Source organism: Pipistrellus kuhlii, unplaced genomic scaffold (genome assembly GCF_014108245.1).
Source record: "Pipistrellus kuhlii isolate mPipKuh1 unplaced genomic scaffold, mPipKuh1.p scaffold_m20_p_15, whole genome shotgun sequence".
In the NCBI taxonomy this organism is placed as follows: domain Eukaryota; kingdom Metazoa; phylum Chordata; class Mammalia; order Chiroptera; family Vespertilionidae; genus Pipistrellus; species Pipistrellus kuhlii.
The window spans coordinates 10,446,554-10,457,129 of NW_023425460.1; positions in this window are offsets into that span (position 1 = coordinate 10,446,554).

The following is a 10,576-nucleotide window of genomic DNA, read 5'->3' on the forward strand; positions in this document are numbered from 1 at the left end:
TTTTGTGAACCTAAAACTATTTTTTTAAGTCTATTTTTTAAAATCAATTGACCACATATGTGTGGGTCAATCCTGGTGTCTCTATTTTGTTTTATTTATGCTTTTGTCTTGATATTGAGGCGATCGTGTGGTTTTTCAAGTCTAGTTTCTTGATCTGGTGAATTACATTAGTTAATTTTCGAATGCTGAACCAATCTTGCATTTCTGGGGTAAATTTCACCTGCTCATGATGTATTAACTGTTTACTGGATTTTTAAATCAATTTGTCACAATATTAAGAATGTTTGCACCTATGCTCATGAGGATATTGGCCTGGATTTTTTAGATTATCTTAATGCATTTATCTGTTTTGGTATCAGAATAATACTGTACTTGTAAAACAAGTTGGGAATGTTCCAAATCCATCTCAAGTAATAAGTTATTGCAGTGTTTTTCAACCTTTTTTGGGCAAAGGCACACTTGTTCCATGAAAAAAATCACGAGGCACACCACCATTAGAAAATGTTAAAAAAATTTAACTCTGTGCCTATATTGACTATATATAAAGTAATTCTCTTGAATAGGAATCAAATAAACACAAAGAAAGTATTTTATAATTACTTTATTATGAAATATTAAGTAAACAAAATAGTGAAAAATTATAAAATTCTTGTCTTGTCTGCACCTATGGCACACCAGGCAACATCTCGCGGCACACTAGTGTGCCGCGGAACAGCGGTTGAAAAACGCTGAGTTATTGGATGCTGAACACTGAATTTCACGATGGAGAAGGTTCAACTTGCTGGAGTCCTTAAAAAAAGTGTTGGGCTTTGTTTCGGTTTGCTGTTAGGTTATTTGCAGATCTTGGTTCTCAGTCTGTGTGCAAGCTTAGCTAAGGTAAGCTTAGAGTGCTCTTTACTCTGAGCTACTGTAGGACTATTACCCTCTCTGGGAGACGCCCATTCTGACTGGTAAGAACCTAATGTCTCCCTGCCTGTATCAGCTTTGGGAATTGTTCAATTTATAGCTTCCTGCCATTCTTTCTTGGTTTGGTAGAGTTTCATTCTCAATCCAAACACTTTAGGTTAGGATTTAGCAACAGAATCGATGGGCTTCCTAGGCAGACCTCCAACGCTCTTCCTCTGCACAGCGTTCTTATCTCCGTTCTCTGCCCCACACCTGTCAGATGTCTTGGGCTCCTTGGATGTTGATCCATCGCTTCCACTGAGAAAGCCCACTAGACTCGCCAAGGCTGGTCCCTCCAGGCCATTCTCCCCGCGCCTGCCACCAGCTTCAGCTCCGGGACTTTGTTTTCCCAGGGAGGGGACTGGGAGAGAGGAGCAGTCACTGAGTTTCTGACTCTGTGACCCCTCTCAACCAGCCCTGACACCCTCCCCCCTCAGCCTAGCCTTTAGCTCCAGCACCCCTAAGGAGCCCCACGAGTAATCCCCTTATGACCGACTTGGTTAGTTCCAGTGCCTGCACTCACACCTCAGGGAGACCACAGGTCACAGGCCCATTCTGTCCTGCCCACTTCTTGTCCCACCCTGGGCCCCCGGGGAGGGGATTTGGGAGGGCCTGAGGACTATCCGAGCTCACAGCTGCTAAGAGCTAAATGTGTCCCCTGGGGAAATTTCCAGGACCTCAAGAATCCCTGGAGAATAGCTGCCCCATAAACTGAAACTTGGTCCCAGCTGTTACCAACCAAGAAAAGAATCACTGCTTGGGTAGAGGGTCTACCTAGCTCACCTGCCTACTCCTGGAGCCAGAGCCTGGGGAGGGTATTCTCGGGTGAGGGGGAGAGAGCAGGACGCCGAGGGCCAGCCATGTGCTCCTCTCTCCTTCTCTGTCCACAGCCTCCTTACCTTTCCCAGGCCCTTTCCCCACAGCGGAGGCCAGGACATGATGAGGTTACGTAAAGGCCAGAGCCAGGACCAGGACCCAGACTCTGTGCTTCCAGTCCAGGGCACCAAACCCAGATCCGCCCGGAGGCGCACTGCTCTCTCAGGAAATCACAAACCACGGCTCTCGTTTGGGTAGAGCCTAATCTCCTCAGTGTGAAAGCAGTAGTAATGACAGTCGCTATGCTTCTCGTGCCCTCCCGTGAGCCAGGCACTTCGCCCACTTTACTGCTAATCCTCGCAGACTGTGGGATCGATACCACAGTGTGTTTGGCAAAGAGGACACGGAGGGGCAGAGGGTGAGATGACTTGGCTGGGTCCCTGGTGCCAGAAGAGCAAAGCTTGAGGTTCAAAACCCGAGTGTGCTGGCTTGTGCTCCTGGCTCGTCTTGGCTGAGCGCACAGGCGACCTCATTCCTTGTCCAGCGCCTCACGGGAACCTGAGAGAGGCGGGGTTGGCATCAGCATGCCTCCAACACACGGGGAAACTGAGGCACCGGGCGCCAAGTCTCCCAGGGCCAGGACAACATCATAGGCTTCCTCGGCCTTTGAGAATGGCCTTCCGGCCCACATGCCTAGGTGGAGTTCTGTTGTTCCCGCGGACACGTGACTATAACACGGAAGCCAGGTGTCCAAAGAATCCAGCACGGATTCGGGCCTGGCTTCACAGACACGGCTTGGAAATCACTTGGTGCCACCCACCTCACAGGGCACGCCCAGCACTGCGTCTGCTGAGCCCTTTCTCCTGCGTGGCTAAGTGTGTCGCCTAGCAACAGCCAGAGAGGGAGAGACTTTGCCCATTTTGCAGGTTAGGAGCCTGAGTGGCATGTGCTTGTCTGACCTTCAAATGTCCCGCATGCAGCCTTCGAGGAGGCATGTTTGCAGTGGCCAGATGATAAACTGTCATGGTCGCGTGTATCTGAAGGCCGCTGGTCCAAAAGGGACTAATGAGCTTGGGGACAAGGCAGAGGCTTGGACACAGCTGGTCCCTCTGGGCCAGGGCTGATGGCCTGCGTGGGGTGGGATGTGCAGGGAGCCCCAAGAAGCTGTGCCCTGAGGCCCCTGCCAGACCTCTCTCCCAGAGCGCTAATTGGAGCTGAGCGGGGTCACGGGGGCCACAGTGCCCCTCCAGAGCTGGTGTCTGGAGCCAGGCAGGGGGCCAGCAGCTTTTGTCTCAAATTCCTCCCTTTGTCTCTGACCTCAGAGCAGGGGCCTGCATGAGGCTGTCCCCAGGGACCTGGAATATGAGCTAATGAGGCCACTTCTGGGCCAAACCCGAGCCAGCTGTGGTTGCAACATCAATAGGAGGGGACAGGAAGCATGGGGTCCTCTCTGAGCCCAACACCCAGGGGTCTCTTGTGAGTAACAAGTGTCATTTCTGAGCACTGGCAGTGAATATGCCAGGACAACAGGTGCAAACAGGGCCTGTCCTGACAGACTAGAGGGCATGGTCCCTCTGCCTGGACAGTTGGCATCATCCCCATTTAAAAGACAAACTAAGGGTCAGAGACACTGTGTCTTCCCAGGGGTACAGCTGCCAGAGGCAGGCCACCAACCCCCGTCAAATCTCACTCCAGCTTGCTCCTGTCCCAGGCAGACCCCCAACACCTGCCTGCATGGCAATAATACTTCTCCTTGATCAGCACCCACACTGAGTGAGACACTGCGCTGAGCACTTTATATTCATGATCTCATTAGATTCTCATAATCAGCCTAAGAAATGGGACTAGTATCCCATTTTAGAGACAAAAATGGAGCACAGAAAGGCTATGCAATTTGCTCAGAGCCACACAGTTAGGAATGTTAGAGCAGAGACAACAAACCCAGACAGTCCAGGAACTGCGTGAAGGAGGCTGGCATAGGGGCCCAGAGTCAGGCCAGCAGGGAAACACGATCCTGGGGTGGAGGTGAGGGACGAGAGGGTGGCACATGGAGAAGTGTGAATCTTGGAGGACTTTCTAAAGGAGACAACCACCGCCTGAAGGGGGCCATAGGAAGATGACAGCATGACCTCAGAGCTTGGCTGTGTCTCTCCTCCCAGCACCCCCATCCTCCGGCAGCTCGTAGGGAAATGCACGGTTCAGGTTTGGCATCCAAACCTGGAGGGCTGAGATCCTGTGTTTCCACAGCAACCGTATCCTTAACAGCATCCAATAAAGACATCATTTGGCTGCAGTGAGCACACATGATCTTTTGATTACTGCTTCAGGTACTGAGAGGCAGCCCTCGCCCTCTCCAAGGGCCCCCACCAAAAAGTGAGGGGACAAAGGAGGAAGAGTCCTCACCCAGAGAGGGAGAAATGGAGGGAAATCAATGCTCACATTAATAGAGTCGCCTGTTCAGCATTTCTCCTCTTTTTATGGATTCAGATAACACGCTCGTTGGGGATATCTTCATTTCCCAGAGCAAAGAAATTAATTACTCACTAATGGCATGATTCAGAAATTAATTTGCGCTACCCTCTCCAATATGTCGCTATTAATCAATTGGCGGTGTGGGGCTGGCAGGGAGAGGGGTCCGTTAGGGTCTGGGTGCTCGGCCTGACCTAGAGCCAGACTCAGAGGCAGGGTTGGAAGTTGGGCCAGGCTGCTGGGCCCCAAATTTCCCATCTGCATCCCGGGGAGGGGGGGAGGTGTTAAACTGGAGCGGTACTTTTTAACCTCCCTCAATGCAGAGTTCACTCAGCACAGCAGTGTACAGAATCCAGCATCCGGGCACATGGGCTGGGGTAGGCGTGGGAGGCCCAGAGACACTCAGCTCTGCCCCTGTTCCCCCTGAGGTGTGGTCCCCAGGGCTCTGCAGAGCACAGCTAGGACCCCTGAGGAGAGAAAGCTGACGGCTTCCACTCCCTGCTTCTCTGAGGCGGAGGCGTCAGCATTTTTGTCTTTTAGGGAGGCATACCCAGATCCTCACCCCCAACTCCACACACTGACCCACACCGCATTCGGCTCCAGTGCCAACTCAGTGATGGACCGGCAGCTCCAAGACATCTGGACCCGTCTTCTTCACAACTGCACCTTGAGTGCCTACAACAGGGCCTGGTTTACTTACTAATGATGTGGCTAGAAATGAAGAACCACTTTGGAATCTGAACATCGTGACTCCTGTGCCCACGCTCTCACCCACGCCATACCCCATCTCACCCACCCCCTACTCAACACAGGCTGGCAGGTGGGAATGTGTTTGCTCACCCTACAGAGAGTGGGACTAACCCAGCCCAGCCCCTTGCTGAAGGGAAAAGCCAAGAATTTAAACTGCATTCATCTGAAGGTGCTGCAGAAGAACCACAGGGACATGTGGTATCAATCCCATCATTGTGCATATGGGGAAACTGAGTCCCAGAGAGGGGGGAAGGGTTGACCAGGGAAGGGAAAGACAGGGGTCCCCTAGAATGAGATCCAGAGAGATAGCATATATACTCTAAAGGGCCATAGCCCCTGAGGAAGGCACCTCGCTGCCCTTGCTGACTTAGGGGTGGGCTTCCCTAGAACCTAGAAGGTGACATGATGAGCCTCAGGCACTGTGAGGCTGGAGAATGCCAAGGCAGGAAGTGGATGCAGCAAGTGGGCCGGCCAGGAAACAGCAGATCGGAGGTGATTTCCCAGGTGATGGTGGGCCTTGGGAAATCAATGGAAAATCGCTGCCTGGGGAGAAGCCACTGCCCTCACCACAGCCTCTCCAAGGGAGAAGCCTTGGGCTCTTCTATTAAACCACTTACTGAGCATCTACTAAGTGCCAACCACCTTGCACCTGTCACCCCACTTAGCCTTCAGCAGCTTCCTATTCATAAAGACCTTCCTTTGCTTGGCATCAGCCCAGGTTGGCACAGGGCTCAAAGAGCAGGGGAAGCGAGAGAGCGTGGAGCAGGTGTGAGGAAGGACAGAGAAGAGAAAGAACGTTTAGCATGGTTTCCCTGGTGATGCGGACTGCCCACAAGCCACTCTCACTCAAGACAAATAATAATTATAATCCACAACATCAGCCGACACTCCCAGGGTTTCTCTGCACCCGGGGCAGTGGGGGTGAGCAGGCAGCCTGTACGGGCGTGGGAGCCAGGAGGGCTGTGTCCTGCTCCCGGCTCTGCCCTCGCCCCTATGGGACCTTGCACAAGGGAGCCTGTCCCATAGCCAGTAAAATGGGTTAAACCCTCAGGTTCCGTGAAAGGTTCAAACAAGAGGATTCAGGTGAAGGGCTTGGTGAATTGGAAAGGCCACATAAGGCAAGTTATAGACCACCCCTAGCAATGTGCGCTCACGCGCGGACACACACACACACACACACACACACACACAGAGGCACCTGATTGTCCCCCAATCCCATTGAGACTCCAGGTTAGGGGTGTCGAACTCAATCAGAGAAGGGGCCAAAATCTAAAATCCAGCCTAAATCGCGGGCCGAATGGTTTACTGAACAGTCATAAACTGTCATTGTGATGGAAACGCAGTGGAGTGCAGTGATGACAGCGCGGTGCGGGCCACATTGCAAGGCCTGGCGGGACGGATTTGGCCCGCGGGCCTCGTGTTTGACACATGTGCTCTAGGTGGAAGTAGAGGGCCTGAGATGTATTGTGTATGTGAGTCTGTCTGGAGGGGTAACTAAACCCATATTGCCCCTCTCACCCCCTAAAAGGCAGAATTTTCCCAGCATTGGAGCAACAGGGGTTTGATAGCTCCTCCACAGAAATCCCTCCAGAGCTCTTGGCCAGGACCTTTCTGCAGGTTATAACTTATTTAACCACACCCATGCCCATTAGCTGGGTAGGCACCTGTTACTTCCAATTATGCAGAGTTGGTTTGGTTTGGATAAAATGGGTGGGTTTGAATGTGAAAGATAGGGTTAAGCTATCGTGAATACAGAAGAAGGGAGCTGAGTGTGGTGGTGCTGAGCTGAGTGTGGGCTGAATTGCCCCTGAGAGATAAGTCCTGGAGGGGGCTCAGTTTATGTTTGGGGGCCATAGCGATGGTCGGACCTTATGTGTCTGTGCCCTGTTCCTTACTCAGTGCTATTCCAATGGAGCTAGGCTCAGCCCCAAGGAAAGTAGTGATTAGGTGTGTGTTGCTCCAACTGCCTTGGGAAACTTGGACTGGCCCCTCAAACTCTCAGTCAAGCCCCCTCTGCGTCCTAAGGGTCTCCCTTAAATAACCACACCTGACAGCTGAGGGACCATTAGGGGTAGATTTGTCTGAGGATAGAGGGCACTAGGTATCACCAGAGGCGGGACTGGGGGACCAGGTCAGAGTAACGGTAAAATAGACTAGTGGAGACCATTGTGTGTTGAGCCATTCTCTCTTCTGTACTTTTCAAAACATACTGTCCTGGAGGCCAAGGACTTAGAACCTTGCAGAAGTCTATACAATCCAGTCAGTCAGTTCCTGCTAAGGGTCTCTACATGTGGTCCTGCTCAGGCAATGTTGCCTTTTCCCAAAAGATCTGTGGACATGATGCTCTAAACCTGATACGAGCTCTGCAGGGATCTCTGACTCCTTAGTAGTCTAGGGACTACTCTAGGGAGACGGGAGTCATTTTGAAAATTCAAGGACTTTTGGTCCCCATCAAGTCACACAGTGAAAGGAACTGCTCCAGGTCAAAATCAGCCTTAGGTTTGAGGATGTGCCCCAACCCCATGCCAATAGCCACCCTACTGGGTGCAGTTACAGAGGCCTCTCTCTAGACCCACCTTCCCCATAGGTGCCATGAGAGGAGAGAGGGAGGATGGGAAGATGATCTCTCTGATGCCTTTAGTGCTCAACACCTCTGAAGTCCAACAATGTACTTGGTGCCTGTCAAAGACTGACGGCCAGTGTTAGGAACAGTGTGGAGGAACAGCACTTGGTCACCACTTACAAGGCACCGGGCAGGGTGGCTATTAAGTCCCTTTTATGGATGTGGAATCTGAGCTGCAGAGAGCTTGACCAGATAGCCAAGGACACACCGCCCAAGGACACAAGAGTTGAAGCCAAGTGTTCGGATTTTTAAGATGACATTCTTTCTATATACAACATGATGCTGCATCTTGCTGGGATTATTATCTTGCCAAGAGACTATGTTTTATATCTCTAGTAATGAATTCCTTTATTTAATTGGCCCTGACTATTTAGCCCACTCTAGGGCTTAGGAAACCCTGACTGATTAGTGATGTAAAATTCTGTCCCTGGAGGGTCCCAAAGCTCTCCTTCTTCTTCAATTCATGGCATTGGCCTCCCTCCCCTTCTATCAATGCCCTTCATTCTCCTAGTCACATGTCTGCCTTACTGTGCTCTCTGGGAGGGGTGAAGCTATGAAGATGAGACCAGAGGTGGCAGTGGTCAAGTGGCCCTCCTCCATCTGCCTCCCTCCTTCTGCTGAATGTTCGTGGCAGCCTGGCTCTACCTAGAATAGATACAGGCTGGTTACTCTATTAAAACTCTGGTCCTGGTCCTAGCAGTTCCCACCACACGTGTATACACACACACACACACACACACACACACACACACGGCCACTCCTAGATTTCCAAGGAGCTGGGTCAAGGTATGGGATTCCTGTTCTCTAGTTTATACAATAAATGATGATTCTGAACACGTGGGGTGAGAAGTTATAGGAAGATGTGTTCAGGCTCCACATAAGATGTAGAGCATTCTAAGAATTAAAACAATTTCACCACCAAATGGACCACCTTGGAAGTGGTAAGCAATCCAACGCTGGAGGTATGCAAGCTGATGTTGTCCAACTTGTTAGAGGGCCAGCCAAAATTATTCCTGCATCCCAAGGGTGTTGACCTAGAGACCCCTCTACCTCTTTCCACATCTACAATTCTGGAGCAGTAGAATGTGGAAGCAAGTACCAGGTGCCAGGGCATGGAATTCTAGTCCCAACATTTTCATTAACTATTCAGGGGTGGAGAACTCCTGGCCCATGGGGCTTATAAAGCTGCAAAACCATTTGGCCAGGCCCTGCCAAGGTATTAGGAGTGAGTTAATTAAATGTTTGACCAAACATAGCAGGCTAATTTTTAAGTTGATAATTTTTCATGGCCCGAGAATGATGTTATAAATATCCAAATGGCCCCTTGAATAATGTTATAAATATCCAACTGGCCCCTTGGCAGAAAAAAGGCTCCCCACGCCTGAGTTTGTGATCCTAGGTTAGCCACAGACCCTCTCTGAGCCTCAGTTCCTTTGCTATAAAATCGTGGTGGTGGATGAAACCATGGCTTTCATACTGTGCTCTGTGGACCCGGGGTTCTCTGGAGCTGCCTCTAGGATGCTGGGAGGCTGGCGGAAAGTCAAAGCGAAAAGGGGAAAGGTCTCTGGGCTCTGCCCCAACACCAGAAGAGTAGCCTTGCAGCATCAAATAAGATCTCATTTGAGCCAAGGGCACCTGCTGAGAAAGACTTAAAAACCCAAAACAGGATTGAAAAACCTTCCCAGCCAGGACCGGTTTGGTCCAGTGGATAGAGCTTCGGCCTGCAGACTGAAAGGTCCCGGGCATGTACTTTGGTTGAAGGCACATCCCCAGTGGGGGGTGTGCAAGAGGCAGCTGGTCGATGTTTCTCTCTCATCGACGTTTCTAACTTTCTGTCCCTCTCGATTCCTCTCTGTGTAAAATGAATAAAATATATTTTTAAAAAACAAAACCTTCCCAGCTCTGACGTCTGGAATCACAGTTTTATTTCAGAGATATTGACTGCCCTTTATTAACCTTTGTTAGTGCCCAGCCTCACTCTGGGTCCCATGGGACAGTGAAGTCCTTGGTCCCTTTAAGAAGACAAAACCAGATATGATCACAAAGACCAGTGGTTGTCTTTGGGTTTAATTAAATATATTACTTAGTTTGCATATTACTTAGTATGCACTGCTTCCTGGGAGTGACCTGAGGTGTAATTAGGAGAGTTGCTAACCTTTGGGCATGGAGGGCATGGCTGATAGGAAAAAATCATTATTTTCTATTTTCTCGGCATCAGTAAGAGTGACTCCAAGGGCGATGGGAGTAAGAAAAGAGGGCCCCATAAGTTTACAAGGATGTGGGTAAAGCAGTCCTTGGGTATGTCCAAAGAGATGAGTGGCTTCTCTCCAACGGAGCTGCCACCAACAGGGGAAGGTTTCCTGTTGGTTGTACGAGGAGTCTAGAAAGAAAGGTCCGTCAGTATGGCACGTGGGAAGGGCTCTGGGCCATGGCATGAGCACAGAACAGGCTTCATTGGTCCAACAGATACTGACTTGCAGATGCACACTCAGAGGACATTGAGTTATCCCTGTGGGTCCTCATCTCCTGGGGCTTCCAGGTGTCCAGTGAAACCTGCTGATCAGGGCGAATCCTCAGGGCAGGCAAAACATGCCGATCCCTACACTCACACCTTCCTGCTACTCACATTGGCATCAGTTTCTGACTTGAACATGTGCAGTGCTCACACTACAGGTGTTAAAAGAAGAAAAAGATCCCTGGGGACTGGAATTGTCATGAACAGCTGTTCAGTGATCCATTTCTGCATAACAAACTACCATAAAACTTAATGCCTGGAGGACAGAAAGTTGTTGCTATTCTTATAGCTCACTGTTCTGTCGATCAGAGACTGAGGTCGGGTATAGTAGGGATGATCAGTCTTAGCTCCATGTTGTCTGTGGTCTCACTGGATGACCCAAATGGCTGGGGGCTGGAACTGACCAGGTATTCTTCTCTCCCCATATGGCCTCTTCATAGGCTAGCTTGGGTTTTCTC